We start from the raw sequence: 23300 nt of genomic DNA on the forward strand, positions 1-23300 counted from the left end.
TGAACTTCATATTGAAGGTAACTGAACAATTCCAAGTAAAACTACAAACTCAACTCGATATACCTTCTCTCTCCGATCACTAATTCCCACACCGGAGAGGTTATCCGGCCAAACTCGGCTGGGCAGCTCTAACGGTGCTTCTTGTGGTAGGAACCTTAGTCCCTGGATAGTCCAACCGAGTGCAGGGCCCCGATCCACTTTCATCTAGTGCGGAATCCGATATGCACACACTGTCTTAGTTTCATTCTCCCAAGGAACAAGTACGCGAGAATCCGATATCCAATAATCATCACCAAAATAGCTCCCAATTCAATTCCACCCCAATCGAATCTCCATCTTTTGATCAAGAAGGACTCACAAGAACCCAATCTAGAGCTCGAAGTACCTAAGCAACCGTACTGAATCTTCAAGAGTAGCTTATACGTATGATAGTTAACAGAGATGTAACGTACCCATGACATGAAAGATGGCACATTCTACATCAACAAGTAAACAACCACAATCAATACATCATCTATATCATTGAAGTAATTAATTTGGTAATTATTCATCTAAACTTTGATACTAAGTCGATAATCATCTTATTCATCCCTTTATGAAATGAACTAAGAAATGAAGTATGACATAGGACCACCCAAAAAAAAAAAAAAATGGCATAGAAATCGCATGTCACTTTTTATGCTCTTTTAGTGCCAAAAAGCACACAAAATGTGAAGTATGCATTTTTAGTTTTGGTTCGCATAGAAAGTGAACTATGCCCAAAAATGGCACACATATGAAGCATAGAATTTTTGGCACATAAAAAGGATGGAAAATGGCCATACCATAGATGCACACATTTCACTTTCTATGCACTTTCTATATCAAAAGGACCTATGTCCAATAGCACGGCCAATCAAAACCAGGCTCAAGTCAAGCTGATTCGCTCCTCAGATCAACTTGATGGTTACCAAGTTGGTATTACAAACCTTGTATGTTTTTGCTAATTTTTGTGATTTGGTCACCATACCTGAATAAAGAATCTACTGGATAACATAAATGTCATAACAATAATGTAAGCCAGTGTTGTTGCCTTCTTCACATCCATGAATGATGCACCTATGGCCAGTCCTAGACCCTGAACATTAAAAATCTCTTATTCATTTATAAATAATTTGTTGGCCATTGAATTTGGATAGCACATACATTTAATTTTGTGACCTGAGAAGCAACAATGTTGTGGAAAACAGTAAGCAAAGATAATGAAAATGCGGTGAAGCTCAGCTTCAAGCCAGTCATGAAATAGACTATCAACAGGAATAGTGTGGGCAATACAAGGTCCAAAGGAAGGTCACTGATGTTTCTTACTATCATGTATGCACTGAGTCTGTACATATCAACTGCACTCTCTTTAACTAGCATTGCCCTTTCTTGAGGGAATGTGAAAATTGCTGTGAATATGGGAAATAAGGCCCGAAATACTGAAATGAAGAACAGCAACCCTTTCTGCACATATTTCAATTCCAAATGAAATATAATATATACATATAAATATATGGATATATGTATATATATATATATGATCTAAAATATAGATTGTTCCAATAAGTTAAACAAACATGCTCTAAAATGTGATACAATAGAGGTAGATGTGTATAAGTTAAAATATCCGAATTTAAGTTACTTCTAGAGCAACTTCTATAACAATCAGATATTCAATAAAACATTATTATTTTATTTCAAATTAATCATGTAAATGCACATTTCTAAGAACATTTTACTGCATTTGTTACATTTTATCCTTGCAAAACTTCACTTCTTCTATAAGTTAATTAATTTTGATCATTTTTTCTTTTCTGCTTTAAGAAACCTTTTGAGGAAATCAAAAGTGGAAAAAAAAAATCGAAATCACATTGGATTGCTAAATTCAACATTTGAAACAAAAGTGTATATCCTATTTTCCTTCAAATGTGCAAACTAAAACGTAATTTGTTTAATATTAGCATTTTCTGATAACACTAGGTAAAGATTGGAATGGATGCTATCAAAGTATGTCTTGCCCGATCTATTTGGAGTTGATGCATCAGAATGCCACCAAAGCAATCCTACAATTATAGCAATTGATATAACCTGAGTTACTCGAACAGTGCTCAAGTACTCGTGACGTCTTTCCTTCAACCCCTCCTGCAAAGAATTGAAAACTGTTCACACCAAGTGGATCTCCATTCCCTTGTGATTGACCAGCTCTACATCTCAGTCTCAACCTTCACCATTAAGGTGGGCTTAAGTAGCTTTTTTGTTTCTTCCATGTTTGTGACTCTTGCTTCGCAAGCCCTAACAAGATACTGCACAACCATAAGATTGCTAATTATTCAGTAGTTTTGAGCATCAACTAAACATGCTAACACGATGCTCCCAAACTAGTAATCATGAGATGGGTGGAATCAACATGGCCCATCTTGATCACTTAGGTGGGAGACAAAATGACCTCCATACTTCCCTTTTTGGTAAGCCACCAATAGCGCCCCAATATTTATTGAGATTTGACATTAAATATTAAAAGGAAGTTTTAGCATATTGGCCTTTGATGAGGACCTTTATTATTAATATTTTTTTTTTCAATTTTCTTGGTGGGTTTTAGGTGACAAGCTAACAGTCTAATGGTTAAGGGTGTGTTTGGTAACGTTTACGTTTTCAGTTTATATTTACAAAAAACTTATAAACTGATTTTTGTTTGTTTTTTATTTATTTTTAGAAAAACATAAAATACAAACACGTTTGGTAATTGACAAAATGTTTAAAGAATTTTAAAAATATAAAAAAGAGTAAGAAATGGCAAGTGGCGGTGGAAGACAGTGGTGAAAAGTGGTAATGGTAGGTGGTGGGTAGCTGGTGGTGATGGGTGGTGGCAGGTGGGTAGTGGTGGTGGGTGGGTGGGTGACGGTGGTAGGTGGTGGGTGGTAGCGGCTGGTGGGTGGTGGTGGCAGGAGGGTGGCGGGTGGGTGGGTGGTGGTGGCGGGTAGCGGATGGTGGTGGTGGGTGGGTGGGTGACGGTGGTGGGTGGTGGGTGGTAGCGGGTGGTGGTGGCAGGTGGGTGGCGGATGGCTGGTAGTGGCGAGTGGGTGGTGGGTGGTGATGGTGGGTAGGCGGGTGACGGTGGTGGGTGGTAGCGAGTGGGTGGTGGTGGTGGTGGTAGCGGGTGGTGAGTGGTGGTGGCAGGTGGGTGGCGGATGGCGGGTGGCGGTGGGTGGCGGATAGCGGGTGGTGGTGGGTGGTGGTGAATAGGTGGTGATGGTGGGTGGTAGCGAGTGGGTAGTGGTGGCAGGTGGGTGGTGGATGACGGGTGGTGGTGGGTGGTGGCGGATGGTGATTGGGTGGGTGACAGTGGCGGGTGGTAGGTGGTAACGATTTGGTTGTGGTGGTGGTAGTGGTGGGTGGTGGGTGGCTGGTGGTAGGTGGTAGTAGGTGGTTGATGGTGGTGGCAGGTGGTGGTGGCAGGTAGATGGCGGGTGGTGGATGGTAGTGGCAGGTGGTAGGTTGTGGCGGATGGATGGTAGGTGGGTGGTGGGTGGTGGGGGGTGGTGGTGGTGGCGAGTGGGTGGTAGGTGGGTGGTGGTGGCAGGTGGGTGATGAGTGGTGATGGCATGTGGTGGTGGGGGGTGGGTGGGGGTGGCGGAAGGCGGTGGTGGAAAATGGTGGTGGGTGGTGGCTAGTGTTGGGTGGTAAAAAAAAAAAAAAAAAAAAAACTGAAAACTCAAAATGAAAACACATTTTTTGGCTAAATTTATAAACTGAGACCACTGATTTATAAATCAAAAATTTTACCAAACAAGTTTTTATTTGAATTTTTAAAATTTTTGTAAATATAAACAGAAAATTGAAAACGTAAGTGTTACCAGACGGCACCTAAGTGTTACAGGTTCAATTTTAGTTTTAAATTTCCAGCTTGTAATGGCACCAAGTTACAGTACTTAGTCTCAGCCAAGCACACACAAATTACCCACTATAAGTTTTGTAAGCAAGTAAGCATACACAAGTAGATTACAGGAACCGTTCCCAACCTTTATTATCACCGAATAATACAAGGATACATGAGTATTCGTACAGATAACATGATCTCTCTAAATCTCTCTATGCCTTAACATTTATAGGCATTTTACAAGTCAATTATGAGTAGTTGACACCCCCAACTGCTAGGGCAAATTAAAACCAACAAGGCTGCTGCAGATTGTAACTGTTGGAAACTGCCTAGAACTGTCTTGTACCAGTTCCTTAATTCTAGCAGGCTTTGTCATGACTTTTTGCAAGCATAACTGCTATAAACTGCCCCGTCTATCAGCTTTGCATCATGCCAAGGAACTGCTATGAATTGCCTATCTATTTCAGCCTTTTGAACCCTCCTGAGTTTTGCCCACGAAATTGTAAGTCTTGGTCTGCCATAAGATGTCTTGCCCACTGATCAGTTTGACCCAACAAGTCTATGCTGCTAGCAGCATTCAGGCTAAGTATAGCCGTTCATTTGCCCACATAAAACATTACTCGCTTTTGGGTCTGGTGGCATTGCCATTGCCACATTGTTACCTTGACTTGGGCATGCCTCTCTCATGCCTGACTTGGACCTTGACATAGGTGCAAGGTGACACCACATGCCAAGCTGTGTGTCCAAGTCTTAAGGTGCTAACAAACCACCCCTACCAGAAGAAGCCAACGTCCTCGTCAGTAAGTGTAACGCCCTCAAAATAAACCCATAAAGCATACATTCAAGACATCCATAAACTTAAAAGAATAAAGTATAATTCTATTTATCAGAGTATTCATTACAAAAGTATTACATGTTGACATCAAAAGTAAATGCCCTTCGAGCTTACAATTTTCCAAGCCAACACTTGGTTACAAAAAAGAGAGCACTAACTCAAAACACAAAATAAGCTCTTGGCTTGAATTACATGTAATACACAAAATAATCACAAAAAGGAAGCCTTCAGCTTCTACAACCTCCCAAGCTACATCCTTGGAGGCGGCATATCACTTGTACCTGAAAATGATGTCCCATATAGGGTGAGCCAACGCCCAGTAGAGATATGCTAAACAAAATATGAGCAATAACTAAAACATTAGCATTTGATAAATGTTTAACTCATACAAACCAACGTACAACACAATCCAATTCCATGACAGATATGTGCATATTTCATTCCACTTTCCTTTACTTATCAAATTTTCAATTCATAGCATGGTTTAGAACCTGGCCAACAATTTAATGAGACTACGACTCATATTAAAGCACTTCCTTTTTAAATGAGATAACAACTCATATCAAAACACTTACATACTTCACAATAGATACACATATTTGCTGTATCAATGTCATATAAAAACACTTCCACACTTCACAATAGATACACATATTTACTGTATCAATGGAGTCCATCCCCTATCTTCTCCCAAACCGTGGAGTACATCCCCTATCTCCTCTCACATAATACAATGTATATAAAACACTTATCAAATACAATGATCAATCAATACACATATTCGATGTATTATTCCAAACGTCATATTCAATGATATATTCAACGTGATTAGTTTCAGTTTTCCCTAATCAACATACAGTGTTTACAACAATCAAGACTATCCTCCACCGATAGCCCAAAGCAATTATTTCTGAACAGATAATAAATGCATCAACAAATAAATTATCAATATTTCCAAAGGTGAGTGATTAACTTATCTAACTCCACCATTCATTCTCATAACTCCTCAATTTCATTATTTCCAACTCAATTTCATATTTTCATAACTTTCCAAATTAATTGTACAAATTAATTCATAACAACAAATTAGGGTTTTCCTCCCCATTTTCTCAACACTGACCCAAAGGCTCAAATATTTTCATTAAACATCAATAACCTCATTTTAAGACCCAAAATATACATGTATGAGTCAAAAAAACAAAACCCCTCTTTATATATTTTGAAACCCTAACCCCCAAAATTACCCAACTTCAACATTACATCAAAATGACTACAAGTTTATGTCAAGGACCATAAATATGAGTAGTTATCCCTACCTCAAATGGAGAGACCAAATGGAGAAGATGAAGGATTTCGAAGGTGCTCCAAACCCAATAATTTTCGCATCAAAACAAAGAGCAAGCCAAACCCCACACTTTATATAAAGAGACCGAGGTAGAAGATCACTTGATCTAGATGATTTGGAAGAGAGAAGTTGAAGTCTAGAGTGAGAGTCTCTCAAGTTTGGGACTAATATACAAACAGGTACGCTCGAGCGTGGAACGCTCCGCTCGAGTGTCAGACACAGACTTATGCTCGAGCGTCAAAAGCGCCGCTCAAGCGCCGGATGCATACTTCAAGAAGTTTTGCAGTCGATAGTCCCCACTCGAGCATGAAAGTGGACGCTCGAGCGTCCGATGACCTGCAGAACAAAATACTGGGAGATGAATAATCACGCTCGAGCATCAAAATGCCCGCTCGAGCGGAGAAACAAAAACAAAGGGTCCGCTCGAGCGTTAAAAGCCCCACTCGAGCGTGAAGGCCAAATCTGGGCATCAACTCTTGGTATCTAAACACCACCAACCTGTTTCCAACCTGCCCAATACATCCCAAACTCAAGTATAAAGAATTTAAAGGACAAAGATGCGATAAAGACAACAACACATCCACGGAACCGAGTCCGAAATACAATAAATAAGGAAGGGAAAACCGGGATCGCTATAACCTCTCCCCCTTAAAGAATTTCGTCCCCGAAATTAAATAAATAAGTTTCAAAAGTATGATTGTCTCAATTTTCAACAATATTACAATCCAATATTTAACATCCTGACCCATTACCAGTTATTCCATCTTTATTCAAGAGGCAGTTCACAATATAATTTTCAACATGCATTACCAACATGCATTCCTTGAAATTCAACAAATTCCAATACCATAGTCCACAACTCTATAACATATTCGATGTTAATAATATACTTGCATTTCCATAACATATTTAACATACACAATGTTAAAATAAACTTCCATTTTCAAGGCATATTCCATGACATTTTCATAAATCAAAACATATACAATGTTTTACAACTTAAGACACATTCAATGCTCTTGAAGTTTATCAATACAACAAAATTCCCAATACAAGGTTACACGTCAACAAACAAGTCCGGATATTTCCCACGGACCTCTAACTCACGTTCCCAAGTGGCTTCTTCCACTCTGTGATGCTTCCACAAAACCTTCACCAAATGTATTGTCTTGCCTAGCAAGACTTAATCTCGGCTATCCAAGACCCGTACCTGTCTCTTCTCATACGAGGCATCCTCATCTACCTCTAAGTCGGTCCAATCCAATACATGCGACGGATCCAGCTCGTACGTCCGAAGCATACTAACATGAAACACGTCATGCACCCTGGACAACTGTGGCGGTAAAGCTAAACGGTACGCAACTTCCCCAATCCTCTCAAGAATCTCAAAGGGACCAATAAACCGAGGGAATAACTTCCCACTCTTCCCAAACCTCATCAAACCCCGCCTAGGTGATATTTTCAGAAAGACATGATCACCCGTCTCAAATGCCAAAGGCCTTCTCCTATGGTCAGCATAACTCTTTTGGCGATTCTGGGCTGTAATAAGCCTCTTACGGATAAGCTCAATTTTCTCCGTTGTTTCCCTCACCAACTCTGGGCCCAACAAAGGTGCATCACCCACCTCGGCCCAACAAATTGGAGACTTACACGGTCGGCCATACAAGGCCTCAAACGGTGCCATACCAATACTCGATTGGAAACTGTTGTTGTAGGAAAACTTCACTAAGGGTAAATGCTTCTCCCACGACACACTAAAGTCAAGGACACAACCCTAGAGCATATCCTCAAGGATCTAAATAGTACGCTCGGACTGCCCGTCAGTCTGAGGATGATAAGCCGTGCTAAAGGTCAATCTAGTGCCCAAGGCACTCTGCAAACTCTGCCACAACCTAGCAGTAAAACGTGGATCTCTATCTGAGACAATTGATACTGGGACCCCGTGCAACCTCACTATGTCCCGAACATACAAGTCGGCAAGATGATCTACCGAATCTTTCACGTACATAGGGATAAAGTGCGCTGACTTAGTCAACCGATCTACAACCACCCAAATAGCATCACTACCCCGCTGAGTCCTCGGAAGGCCTACAACGAAGTCCATCGTGACATGTTCCCATTTCCACTCGGTTATAGGCAAAGGTTGTAACAAATCCGCTAGCCTTTGATGCTCGGCCTTCACTTGCTGACATGTAAGACACTTCGATACAAAAACTGCCACATCTTTCCTCATACCCCGCCACCAAAACTAGCGACCCAAATCACGATACATCTTAGTGCCTCCCGGATGCACCGCAAGGCGAGAATGATGAAACTCTCTGAGTACCTCCTCTCGGCAAGACTCCGGCACAAACAGACGGTCACGATATCTCGCACCCAGGTCGGGATACACAGCCAACCCTTCTCAACCTTCCCACTGGAGATCTTCTCCCGGAGGGATTCTTCCTCAAGGTCACATCTCTATGTCTCTAACACTCGATTCATAAGTGTAGGCTGCGTAACCACCGAAAACAAGGCCGCAGCCTCCACAGATTCACCCAAAAGTAAATCAAACTCACCAAGTGCACCCAACATTTCCCACTCCCGAGTGGCTATACAAGCTACATCACTAATGGATTTCCTGCTAAGGGCATCGACCACAACATTGGCCTTTCCTGGGTGATAGTGTAACTCGAAATCGTAATCCTTAATGAACTCTATCCACCTTCTCTGCCTCGAATTCAAGTCTTTTTGTGTAAACAGATACTTCAGGCTCTTATGATCTGAGAACACCTCGAATCTCTCACCATAAAGGTAGTGCCTCCAAATCTTCAAGGCAAAAATCACAGGTGCCAACTCTAGGTCATGTGTAGGGTAATTCTTCTCATGTATTTTTAACTGTCGTGAGCCATAGGCTACCACTTTCCCTTCTTGCATCAGCACACAACCCAAACCCTCTCGTGAAGCATCACAGTACACCACATAACCCAAACCCCTCTCCGGTATAATCAACACTGGAGCTGTGGTAAGTCTAACTTTCAACTCTTGGAACGACTTTTCACAAGTCTCACTCCACACAAACTTGACCCCTTTCCGTGTCAATCTAGTCAACGGTGAAACTAGCCTGGAGAAATCTTTCATAAACTGGCGGTAATACCTAGCTAATCCCAGAAAACTGCGAATCTCAAAAACACTCTTAGGCTGTGCCTAATCTTGCACTGCCTCTATCTTGGATGTATCAACAGACACCCCTTCCCCGGAGACTACATGGCCTAAGAACTTAACCTTTTTTAGCCAGAACTCACACTTCTCAAATTTAGCATATAGCTTATGGGCTCTAAGTAACTCAAGCACCACTCTCAAGTGTTCCTCGTGCTCCTCCTCAGAAGGTAAATAAATCAAAATGTCGTCTACAAAAACAACCACAAAGCGATCTAAGAATTCCCGGAATATTCGGTTCATCAAGTCCATAAACACTGCCGGCGCATTGGTAACCCCAAAAGGCATCACTAGAAACTCATAGTGGCCATACCGCGTACGGAATGTCGTCTTCGGAATATCCTCCTCCCTGACCCTCAACTAGTGGTAACCCGATCTCAAGTCTGTCTTAGAGAAACAACGAGACCCCTTCAGCTGGTCAAACAGATCATTTATACGAGGCATAGGGTACTTATTCTTAACCGTAGCTCGATTCAATTTCCGGTAATCGATACAAAGTCTCAAAACCCCATTTTTCTTCTTAGAAAAGAGGACTGGTGCTCCCCACAGCGAAGTACTAGGGCGAATGAAGCCCTTATCTAACAACTCTTGGAGTTGAATCTGCAACTCAGTCAATTCGGTTGGGGCAAAACGATAAGGTGCCATGGAAATCGGCGTCGTGCCGGGCACTAAATTAATAGAAAACTCCACCTCTCGGTGTGGTGGCAAACTGACAAGGTCCCCGGGAAAGACGTCCGAGTACTCACAAACCACTTTGGGCAACTCAATCTGGATCTCATCATACTCACTACTCATAAAGCTAGCGAGAAGACCACTAAACTCACTTTGCCCTCGCGGATCATCCACCGGTGGAAAAACACTACCAACCCGATCCCCCAAGAAATGGAGACAATCCCCGCTCAAGGTACATACCGTGACCCTCTGGTGGTAACAATCAATAAAAGCCCAGTATGACGACAACCAGTCCATACGCAAAATTACATCAAAACCCAACATAGCCATAACTACAAAAGAAAATGGAAGTCGACGGTCGGCGACTTCTATATCACAGCCCCGACACCCTTGTTTCAAAATCAGTTCACCCCCAACAGGTGATACAACACAAATAGGAGAAGCTAACTGCGCCAACTCCAACCCCAAAACAGATGCAAATGCAGCAGATATAAAGGAATGGAATGCACCCGTATCAATCAACACATTGGCAACCGAGTTGCAAAACAAAAAGATACCTCTCATAACAGATGGAGCCGGTACAAGATCCTGTGCGGTAACGGAATACACGCGCCCTGAAGGTCTCTGATCTACCTGCTCACCTCTCGGAGCAAAAGACTGCTGCACAGACTAAGACGATGAGGTCCCTTGATTGGCCCTCGAGGCCTGAATTGACTGTGTTGGCTGAAAACTCTGCGTCTGCCTCGCACCAGATGCACCAGATGTGCCACTCAACTGCGGGCAATACCTTTTCAGGTGCCCCGCCTGACCACACTGGTAACAAGAGAGCGGCTGGCCTCTGCCCTGACTCTGGCTCTGAGGTCGAATCGAATATGAAGCTGCTCTCTGCCCTCCGCCCTTCTGTGGGCAAGTTGAAGACTTGTGGCCCAGCTGACCAGATTTGTAACAAGTAATGTCTCCCTAACTGCCTCTCCCAGAACATGCACTCGGCACTGGAAAGGTAAATTTCGCAAAAGCACCCTAGGACTGCTGAGGGTTAAAACTCCTCTGCCTCCGACCATCCCCCTGGCCATCCTGACTCCTCTTGGAGCCCCTCATCCTCTCCTCCTCCTCCTGCATAATAATCTCAAGATGTGCTGCGGCATCCACAAGGCGTCCATACTCCCAAGTTATGGACCCAGCAACCCTAGTCTTGAGTCCGTGTCTTAACTTCTTTTCGAACTCAAGGCAACGGCGTTCCTCAGACGCCACTAGCTCAGGTGCAAACCTAGATAAATTGGTAAATGCGACCTCAAACTCGGTCATTGGCATACTCAGCTGTTTAAGCTGACAAAACTGATCCCTCAACTTCTTCCTGACAGCGGGAGACAAGAATTTCTCTTGGAAGGCACCGACGAAAGCCTCCCAAGTGCCTCCAATACGGCCCCAGATAAACTTCCACCACTGACCCGCGTCTTTCTTCAGCTGGAAGGATGCCAAGGTCACCTTCAAAGCCCCGTCTTCGATGCCAAGCATCTCAAACGTCTTCGTCATCTGCTCAAGCCACTCATCAGCCTTAAGTGGCTCCTTTGGATCACCCACAAACTCGTCCGGGTTAGACCGGAAAAACTCCCTCTTCAGAAAAGAAGGCTCTGCCTCAGCAACATAGGCCTGGACTTGATTCTCGGCTCTGAGAATGTCCATGGATTCACTCAATGCTCCTGCCATCTCGCGAGCCATGGCCTACTGACCTACTGGGTCGGCTACATTGGCCTGACCAACACCCTCCTGCTGCGCCGGAATCTCATTCGGTATAGGCATCCCCTGCCTCCTAGGCCTACCTCACCTACCACTACATCCTCGTCCTGACATCCTAATAAAGATAACGAAAACATTAACACATTCACAAATGCGCAGAAGCTATTTCACTCGCGTCCTAATACATTGGACAACAGTAATTCACTCCACGTAAGCACATAATCACATAAGCACTTATGACTTTTGTTTCCGGATAATGACAGTCCCGAGGCGCTGCTAGAGTTCTAGTTAGAAACGGCAGTGATCAAGTGCCTTTCCAACAGGACTCCCAGAAACCCAAGGATCCAATCAACATCCTAGAAATTAAATCCCATACTCAAGTAGTCACATAAACATGTTATCACATAAGCAAATAACCTTACATCTAAGTCCCTAACAAGCGAGACAAACCCATTGTAGTACTAACCACTTCCCACGTACCCAAAGTATTCAAACTCGATAAACTCTGATACCAAATTGTAACGCCCTCAAAATAAACCCATAAAGCATGCATTCAAGACATCCATAAACTTAAAAGAATAAAGCATAATTCTATTTATTAGAGTATTCATTACAAAAGTATTATATGTTGACATCAAAAGTAAATGCCCTATGGGCTTACAACTTTCCAAGCCAACACTTGGTTACAAAAAAAGAGTGTACTAACTCAAAACACAAAATAATCCCTTGGCATGAATTACATGTAATACACAAAATAATCACAAAAAGGAAGCCTTCAGCTTCTACAACCTCCCAAGCTACATCCTTGGAGGCGGCATATCACCTATACCTGAAAATGATGTCCCATATAGGTTGAGCCAACACCCAGTAGAGATATGCTAAACATAATATGAGCAATAACTAAAACATTAGCATTTGATAAATGTTTAACTCATACAAACCAACGTACAACACAATCCAATTCCATGACAGATATGTCCATATTTCATTCCACTTTCCTTTACTTATCAAATTTTTAATTCATAGCATGGCTCAGAACCTGGCCAACAATTTAATGAGACTATGACTCATATTGAAGCACTTCCTTTTTAAATGAGATAACAACTCATATCAAAACACTTCCATACTTCACAATAGATACACATATTTGCTGTATCAATGTCATATTAAAACACTTCCATACTTCACAATAGATATACATATTTGCTGTATCAATGTCATATTAAAACACTTCCATACTTCACAATAGATACACATATTTGCTATATCAATGGAGCCCATCCCCTATCTCCTCCCAAACCGTTGAGTACATCCCCTATCTCCTCTCACACAATACAATGTATATAAAACACTTATCAAATACAATGATCAATCAATACACATATTCGATGTATTATTCCAACCGTTATATTCAATGACATATTCAATGTGATTAGTTTCAGTTTTCCCTAATCAACATACAGTGTCTATAACAATCAAGACTATCTTCCACCGATAGCCCAAAGCAATTATTTCTAAACAGCTAATAAATGCATCAACAGATAAATTATCAGTATTTCCAAAGGTGAGTGATTAACTTATCCAACTCCACCATTCATTCTCATAACTCCTCAATTTCATTATTTCCAACTCAATTTCATATTTTCATAACTTTCCAAATTAATTGTACAAATTAATTCATAACAACAAATTAGGGCTTTCCTCCCCCTTTTTCCAACACTGACCCAAAGGCTCAATTATTTTCATTAAACATCAATAACCTCATTTTAAGACCCAAAATATACATGTGTGAGTCAAAAGAACAAAACCCCTCTTTATATATTTTGAAACCCTAACCCCCAAAATTACCCAATTTCAGCATTACATCAAAATAACTACAAGTTTATGTCAAGGACCATAAATATGAGTAGTTATTCCTACCTCAAATGGAGAGACCAAATGGAGAAGATGAAGGATTTCGAAGGTGCTCCAAACCCAATAATTTTCGGATCAAAACGAAGAGCAAGACAAACCCCACACTTTATATAAAGAAACCAAGGTAGAAGATCACTTGATCTAGATGATTTTGTAGAGAGAAGTTGAAGTCTAGAGTGAGAGGCTCTCAAGTTTGGGTTTTGAAAAGTAAGAGAGAGAGAGAAGGTCGAAAAAGTGATCCAAAAAGTGATTTGACGGACTGATATACAAATAGGTACGCTCGAGCGTGGAACGCTCCGCTCGAGTGTCAAAAGCGCCGCTCGAGCGCCGGATGCACACTTCAAGAAGTTTTACAGTCGATGGTCCCCGCTCGAGCGTGAAAGTGGACGCTCAAGCGTTTGATGACCTGCAGGACAAAATACTAGGAGATGAATAATCACGCTCGAGCGTCAAAATGCCCGCTCGAACGGAGAAGTAAAAACAAAGGGTCCACTCGAGGGTCAAAAGCCTCGCTCGAGCGTGAAGTCTAAAATTTGGGCATCAACTTTTGGTTTCTAAACACCACCAACCTGCCTAATACATCCCAAACTCAAGAATAAAGAATTTAAAATACGGAGACGCGATAAAGACAACAACACATCCACGGAACCGAGTCTGGAATACAATAAACAAGAAAGGAAAAATCGGGATCGCTATAGTAAGGCCTCTAAGTAGTCTATAATTTGTTTCTCAAACTGCCATAGAGTTACATCATTTTCTCAACTCGCATCCGTTTCAGGAGAACCCTTCCACTTAATCAAGTAATGAGTCCCCCGATTTTTCTTGTTTTGCCCCTTTTTCTTGTGGTCCAGAATCTGTTCCACTTCTTTGTCAAACTGTTTTCTAATCACCGGAGGGGCGCGTCGAGCTTGCGTCCATGTTATGTTAACCTGATCCTCATGATAAGGTTTTAGGAAACTAACATGGATTGTTGGGTGTATCTTCAACCGGTCAGGCACTTTCAGTCTGTAAGCAACATTTCCCACATATTTTAGAATTTCAAAGGGTACATCATACTTTGGAATTAGGCCTCGACGCGCTGTCTTACTACTTATCTTTTTCCAAATCTGTGGAGTAAGCTTCAGCAGCACCTTGTCTCCCACTTTGAATTCTAATGGTCTCTGCTCTTTGTCAGCATACTTTTTCATCTATTTGTTTGCCTTAGCCAAACTATCTTGTGCTTCATCCAGCATGTCTTGTTTAGCTCTTGCAAACTGGTATGCTGTGGGACATCTACCCCATGAGCCAGGCCGTGCCACTTCATGCGGAGTAAGGGGTTATTGCCCCGTGGCTAATTCAAATAGACTCATGCTTGTGGCAGATGACCGATGCAGATTATAACAAAACTGGGCACTATCAAACAGGTCAATCCAATTCCTTTGACTTGCAGTCACATAATGTCGAAGGTATTCTTCCAGCAAAGCATTCATTCTCTCGGTCTGTCCATCCGGCTGAGGATGATTTGTTGTGGAAAACTTTAATTCGAATCCAATCAAGTTAAATAGCACAATCCAAAACCGTCTCGTAAATCGGGTATCTCTATCACTAACAATATCCTCGGGCAAGCCAAAGTATTTCACCACATACTTATAAAATAGGTCTGCCGCAACATCGGCGGGACAAGCATGAGGGGCAGGGATAAACACAGCATATTTAGAGAAATGATCAACAACAACCATAACAGAACGCATACCGTTCACCTTTGGCAACCCGGATATGAAGTCCATGGAAACAGACATCCATGGCTATGTTGGAATAGGCAACGGTTACAGCAGTCCAGCTGTCTTTTTTCTCTCTATCTTGTCCAATTGGCACACTAGGAAAGTTTTGACATAGGCTTCTACATCTTCCTTCATTTTTGGCCAACAATAGGAACGAGACAGTAAAGCCATCATGCGTTGTTGTCCGGGGTGACCCGCCCATTGCGGATCATGAGTTTCTCTAAGCAACTCTAATCTTAGCCCACCAACACTAGGGACATATAATCTATCTCCTTTGCCATGGAGTAGAACGTTTTCCAACCAATAGCGACACACAGTGCCATCTTTCACTTGCTGAACTAGCCTTTGATATTCAGAATCAATTGCAGCATTTGCCTGAATTCTTTCCAACAATTGAGTTTCAATGTTTGATATCGCAGCAACGTAGTCCACAATTTCCTTCTAGCTCAAAGCATCAGCAACCTGGTTGTGGTGCCCAGGTTTGTGTCACCATTCGAAGTCATACTCCTCAAGGAATTCCTGCCATCTGGCCTGCCTTGGAGACAACTTCTTTTGTGTTTTGAAGAAAGTATTTGCCACATTGTCTGTCAATACCATGAATTTGGTTCCTAGCAGGTAAACTCTCCAAGTCTAAAGACAATGCACAACCGCTGTCATTTCCTTTTCATGGGCAGAATACTTCTTCTCAGCTTCATTTAACTTCCGACTTTCGAACGCAACTGGGTGCCCCTCTTGCACCAAAACACTGCCAATAGCCTTATCATATGCATCAGTATGTAATTCGAATGGAAGTTCAAAATCAGGTAATCGCAAAACCGGTTCACTTGCAACAGCCACTTTCAATTTGTCAAAGGCCACTTGACAATTTTCATTCCACTTCCAGGGTCTGTCTTTTTTGAGTAAATTCGTGAGAGGTGCTGCATTCTTTGTGTGATCTCAATGAATTTTCTACAATACTTGGCCAAACCCAAAAAGGAGTGCAACTCAGTCACTTTGCATGGTGCTTGCCAATCCATGATTGCTTGCACTTTTCTATTGTCCATCTTTATGAGGCCTTTGCAAATTACATGCCCCAAGAATTTAATTTCCCGTTGGGCAAACTCACATTTTTCTTTCTTGACATACAACTGGTGTTCTCGTAACTGAGTGAACACCATCCGAAGGTGGGGCAAGTGATCATCTAGGGACTTACTATATATTACAATATCATCCAAGTAAACAACAACAAACTAATCGACATAATCATTGAATACATCATTCATAAGATTACAGAATGTAGCCGGGGCATTAGTTAACCCAAACGGCATTACTAGAAACTCAAAAGACCCATACCTTGTAACACATGTGGTCTTTGACTCATCCCCTTCAGCCACTTTGACTTGCCAATAGCCAGCACGTAAATCCAATTATGTAAAGTAAGTGGCCTTACATGATCGATCAAATAGGTCTACCACCAAAGGGACTGGGTACTTGTTCTTTATAGTCACTTTATTGAGAGCCTGGTAATCAACACACATGTGCAAACTTCCATCTTGCTTCTTTTGAAAAAGCACTAGGGCACCGTAAGGGGCCTTGGATGGTTGGACCAAACCAGTATCCAATATGTCCGTCAATTGCCTTCATAACTCCGTGAGTTCCATTGGGGACATTTTGTAGGGTGCCTTCGTTGGAGACTTAGCACCCAGAATCAAGTCTATTTTGTGATCAGTGGCACGCCGAGGAGGAAGGGACTTTGGTAACTCCGGAGGTATCACATCCTCAAATTCCCTCAACACTTCTACCACTTCATCCGGCACTTCTACTGATAGATCGGGTTTGATTTCCACCAAGGCAATAAGATAAGTCTTTGCGCCCTTTTTCAAACCGTTGTGCACTTGAATGGCTGAAAGGGTCTCTGTCTTCCTTTTTGTGCCCTTGCCTTTGTCTGATTTACTGTAACCAGCGACAAAGCAAGGCTTGTCTTCATCCGAAATAAGTATCCCACCCAAATATGGCATCAAAGCCACTTTTGCAATCACAAAGAAATCATTTCCTAAGATGACATCGAAATCATCCAAAGGAACCACCATCAAGTTAACCCATCCAGTCCAATCTCCGACTGTGATCGATACTTTTGAAGCCATTCCTTGTACCGATTGAGCCATTGAGTTTACTGCCTTGATGTGACTGGTGCTTTGGGTAACTTGCAATCCGAGGGTTTGTATAACTTTTTCTAACAGAAAGTTATGTGTGGCACTAGTGTCTACCATTGCCGTAATATCGGTACCCGCCAATGTCACCTTGATGTACATTAGACCAGCAGTAGGGGCTTTGTCCGCATAAATTGCATTGGGCAATTGTAAGGGGTTTACCCTAGTCGGCCCTTCAGAATCCGACTTCCCTTTGCCATCTTCCGCAACCATAGCGTTAAGTTTCTCAGGCTTGGGACAGTCTTTTCCTCTATAAGGTCCATCATAGATGAAACACCCTTTGTTAGACTTTCCACCATTGGTCTAAGAAGAATCCCCATTTTGCTTGTATTTGGAACTGTCTTTGCCCTTCTTGAAACCAGCCTTTTTCTCTGCCATCTTCCCTTTCCCTTTCTCTTGGTTTTGCTGGTTTCAGACGTGGGCTCTTTGCTTAACTTGTAGTCAAGCAACCCATCCACTGCAGCCATGGCAAAGGGCAAATCCTTGGCACCGAGTCTCCGAAGTTTCAATTGGGCCCAATTCTGCAACCCAGACATAAAGTTGAAGAGTTTATCTTTCTCCGACATGTTCTTGATGTCAAGTATCAAAGAACTGAATTCTTTCACATAGTCCCTCACCGATTCGGAATGCTCTAACTGTTTCAAGGCATCTCTTGCAACCCAAGACGTGTTGCAAGGAAGGAATTGTTCCTTTATTTCCTTCTTAAGACTCTCCCAAGTTGAGATATCTGGCTGAGCATCATCCCCGACATGTGTACGCCACCAAAGTTTAGCATCGCCAGTAAGGTACATGCTTGTGATTGCAACCTTCTCTGGCACGTGAGCAGCCTTGAAGTACTACTTTATGTCCCACAGAAAATTCTCAAGTTCCTTGGCACTCCGATTTCCACCGAAAGCTTTAGGGTCTGGAACTTTGATTTTTGAAAGAGTCTTTTCCGAATTCGTATGCCCACAGACAGTCTTCTTCAGAAGGGACAGTTCATCCACAACTTCTTGAAACTTGTCTTTCCAAGAATCCGAAATGGCTAGCACATGTCTTTGAATCAATCTGATGTCGAGGTCTCAAGGGCAAGACACCCTGAGGCCACAGCATCCAATCGATCCGTCAGCGAGCGGTTCTCATCAGCAGGGTCACCCACAAGATTTTCCAACCACGTTTCTTTCAAGGCATCCATGCTAGAAACCATTAGAGCATAACCGTGCTCTGATACCAATTGTTACAGGGTCAATTTTCGTTTTAAATTTTCAGCCTGTAATGGCACTAAGTTACAGTACTTAGTCTCAGCCAAGCATACACGAATTACCCACTATAAGTTTTGTAAGCAAGTAAGCATACACAAGTAGATTACAGGAACCGTTCCCAACCTTTATTATCACCGAATAATACAAGGATACATGAGTATTCGTACAGATAACATGATCTCTCTAAATCTCTCTATGCCTTAACATTTATAGGCATTTTACAAATCAATTATGAGCAGTTGACACCCCCAACTGCTAGGGAAAATTCAAACCAACAAGGCTGCTGCAGATTGTAACTACTGAAAACTGCCTGGAACTGTCTTGGACCTGTTCCTTAATTCTAGCAGGCTTTGTCATGACTTTTTGCAAGCATAACTGCTATAAACTGCCCCATCTGTCAGCTTTGCATCATGCCAAGGAACTGCTATGAACTGCCTATCCATTTTAACCTTTTGAACTCTCCTGAGTTTAACCCACGAAATTGTAAGTCTTGGTCTGCCATAAGATGTCTTGCCCATTGATCTGTTTGACCCAAAAAGTCTATGCTGCCAGCAGCATTCGGGCTAAGTATAGCCGTTCATTTGCCCACATGAAATATTACTCGCCTTGGGCTCTGGTGGCATTACCACTGTCACATTGTTACCTTGACTTGGGCATGCCTCCCTCAGGCCTGACTTGGACCTTGACATAGGTGCAATGTGCCACCCCATACCAAACTGTGTGTCCAAGTCTTAAGGTGCTAACATTAAGCCACTTAGTTAGAACCACCACTTGCATATGGTGCTCTAAGTTTGAGATGTAGCCTGTTCGATTAGGCAAATTGAACAACCATGTAAATGCCAATATTTGAGAAGGCCCCCAAATTTTTAGGACCCTTATATATATTATTCAATTAAGCAAATACGCTTAGTAATGGACAAAACTCAAACTGCTTGTTATTTCTCTAGGCCTAAAAATGAAGTTGATAAGACGTCTCGTGCTCAAATCTTTTTTCTTTTCTTTTTTAATTTAAAAAAATGAGCCTCATGTATTTTCATCTTCTTCTATATTCGTATTAGATCAAATAATAAAAAGCATATGTGCTAGAATGTTGTAAATAGAATGACCTTAGTTTGGTTTGGTACTCAAAATAATCGGGTGTATAGGATGCCTAACATCTCCCAACAATATCAACATTTTTTCTCTCCACATTTGATTATAAAAGCTTAATTAGTATGTAGATTGAAAAGATTCTGAATTGAAAAATTATTTTAAAAAAAGTTTATTATAAAAGCTTAATTAGTAATTTTGTAACATGAACAAAAGTAAAATTTAAAATAATTTTTTTTACTATTTTGAAAAGCGCAGTGATTGAGGGCCCGACGTTTCGGGGCTCGAATGCCCCGAAATTCCGTTTAAGGTAAAAAAAAAAAAAAAAAAAAAAGGAAAAAAGAAAGAAAAAAAAAAACAGTTTCCAAAATTAGAAATTAGGGGCATTAGGGGCAAATTTTTTAGGGCCACTAATCATTTTTGTTTTGAAAATTAAGCAATGGTTATTTAAATTAATAATTATGTATCAAAAGGTGGGGTTTGAGATTTCGTTGAGGCCCCAAAAATGATTGGGCAGCCCCTCTCCAGTGCTACTGAATAATTGTACAATTATGACTTCAATTGAATATTGATTATAGACCTCATGGACTTGGACATCAACAGGGGAAGGCCTTCCATCTTTAGCCTCAATCTTTTGGCTTCCTGCTAAAAACTTGTCCTCCAATTCTGATGTAACTGACTTGTCCTTCATGTTCCCATTTGCAAGATCAATCAGGAACTTTGCCGGGTTCATGGCTATAAGCAGCGAACAACCAATGGAAGAGAAGTATACCATTGCTTCCGAGGCTTTTCCAGAGTAGAGGGAGCTTCCTTTGCCCAACAGTATTAGTTTGTCAAATTTGCTGAAGAGCCTGCTTGATGGCTGATGTATTGTCTTACCAGCCTACAATGCACAAAAGTTTGAGTTCATGTATGAAATTCCAATGTTTAGTCATAGTGAAATTTCTCAGTACCTCAGCAATGCTATGTAGCACCTGAACAATTCGAAGCGCTGTTGTTGAATCCAAGAACAGAAGTGATGGATTAAGCAGGATTTCATCTAGGAACAGAAGTGATGGATTAAGCAGGATTTCATCTAGGAACAGAAGTGATGGATTAAGCAGGATTTCATTACCAATGCATAGTCGTTTTCGTTCACCGCCAGAAATCCCTTTCACAAATGACCCTCCAATTATTGTAACTTGGCACCTGATATCACGTATTTATCAATATATGCCCTTTTGACAATCAAACACTGCTCTAATTTTGTACATATGGTACTGACATTTAGTAAACTAGTGGGTAGTGCAATTCAAATAAGTAAAATTAAAAATAATAAAGAAATTAATATCACAATATATGTATTTCTCAAGTGGTAAAACTTTCTTTTCTAAACTCAAGGTCAATGTTTTCGAGTCTTGTACACTTCTCTATATAAATTTTTTTATTTTAAATAAAAAAATGATAGATATGTGGCATAATGAGAAGTAATCAAGTCCAACCTTTACTTAATATATGTGAATAAATGATGATTCCATCCGTCTCGTGGAAGAGGCAATCAAAGATTTCACATATATGATTCAACAAAGGGACTGTAGTGGTACAAAGTTGATTAGTATCTTCACACGGCATGGAAAGCTCGTGTAAATATTGAGTAGTGAACTATTGTTCCACAGCCACACAATGTGGTCAAAACATGAGAATCTTGAAGCACGATTGTATGAGTGGGAGTACATTGGGAGTTAGGAGAGACATGAAATTTCTAGACAAAGGATCTGGCGCCTAATTTTTGGAACTTCATATGCGATTTTGAGCTAGTTGCAGCCATATCAAACAAATTTGTGTGATTAGGGAAGCTTTAATTAAAAATCCATTCGAGGCCAAGAAATAGTAAATTAGCTAGTTGGTTATACTTGTTAAGTTACCAACACAAGTTTAATTAAGAAAACACCTTTCAAGGCCAAGCTCTGTTATGACATGCGTAGCTCTGTCCTTCTGTTCTTGGGTTAATGTATTAGGAAGACAAAGTAGAGCCGCGTAAGTTAAAATTGCTTTAACTGTCAGGTGAGGAAATACAATATCATCTTGTAGAACAAATCCAATCCTGTTTTATACAAATTAATACCGATCAGTCTCTTAATCAGCGAAGCCAATCATGTAAATAAGTAAGCATGTAAATTGGAATTTGGCACTGGTACCTTTGCTTCAGTGACTGGTTATATGGTTGTTGATTGTATGTGATATTACCACTATTTAATTTTACTCTTCCACTAAGAAGATTGAGCAGAGTTGTTTTACCACCCCCTGATGGTCCCATGAGAGCAAGAACCTATCCTAGACTTACTGAGCCAGTTACTCCATCAACTATGGACTTGTCCGCAATTGGGTGCTTCTTCCCCTTCACTGCTACCTTGTATTTTATGTCTTCAAACTGCAAAACAACAACAACATATAAAATAAAATAAAAAAGACAAAATTCATTTTTGACCTTATGGTTTATAAAATATAGGCAGACAAACCCTATAATTTTTGACTAATTTGCAATCGCTATACTTCCCATTAAAACTAACAGACATGTCAAACTTTGAGATTGAGTGAAATTAAAAGGAGGCAACTCTTCTCCGACGGTGCTGTTTGGGTCCATACAGCCCACCACCAGTTCCGTTTTGGTAATTCGAATTATTCATTTTATTAAGTACTTTGTGTATTTCACCAATAGAAAAAATTTTTAAAAAATTTAGATTGATCCAAACATTATAGCCTACTCAATTTATTACATTTGTTATTAAAAAAATAAATATTTTATTTTTTAAAACACAATTGCCATCCAATTATAAAAGGTTCACATCATCCAAATGGGGACCGGAAAGAATCCTCATCTTCATCATCTATTCCCAAACCCTAACCCTACAAATCATAACCCTTTGACCATCACGGTTAGTCCCTTTCCCCTCCATGATCTTTTGTCGTCGCCTCTTCTCCCCCACTCCACAACCATCCCCGCCGCCTCGTCTCCCCTCATAGAATATCACCAGCCCCCCTTTTTCATTTCATTGTTGCCGCTCCCTCTTGCTCGATTACTTCATTTCTGTGTGACTATTTTTTTGCCCATAAGATCGGATTGAGTTAAAATTTTGTACCCATTTAATGTTCAAGTTAGACTTGGAATAGACTTGGAATAAAGAGTTCTAAGTCAGTCTAGACAGCCGTTTATATTATTTTAATTATAAAATAAAGAAGAAAAAATATGAAAATATATATACTTAAAAATCATGTTTATTTTATGATTGAATTTTGTTAAGGTTCTAAATTCAAATAATAATGAAAGGATTTTAAAATTTTAATATCCATTCAAAGATAAAAATAAAAAATAAAAAATTAATAGCTCATATCTTTTTGGTTAAGTGGCGAGTTTCGAATTAGAAATTTTTTTGAGGTCTGTC

At 41.0% G+C, this 23300-nt stretch overlaps 1 pseudogene; it reads right to left on the reverse strand.

The window, feature by feature from the left end:
- Positions 1–200: 200 nt before the first annotated feature.
- LOC114258550 (ABC transporter G family member 22-like) lies at positions 201–22189 on the reverse strand (annotated as a pseudogene).
- Positions 22190–23300: the final 1111 nt, after the last annotated feature.

Source organism: Camellia sinensis, chromosome 3 (genome assembly GCF_055761805.1).
Source record: "Camellia sinensis isolate YWXY chromosome 3, ASM5576180v1, whole genome shotgun sequence".
Classification (NCBI taxonomy): domain Eukaryota; kingdom Viridiplantae; phylum Streptophyta; class Magnoliopsida; order Ericales; family Theaceae; genus Camellia; species Camellia sinensis.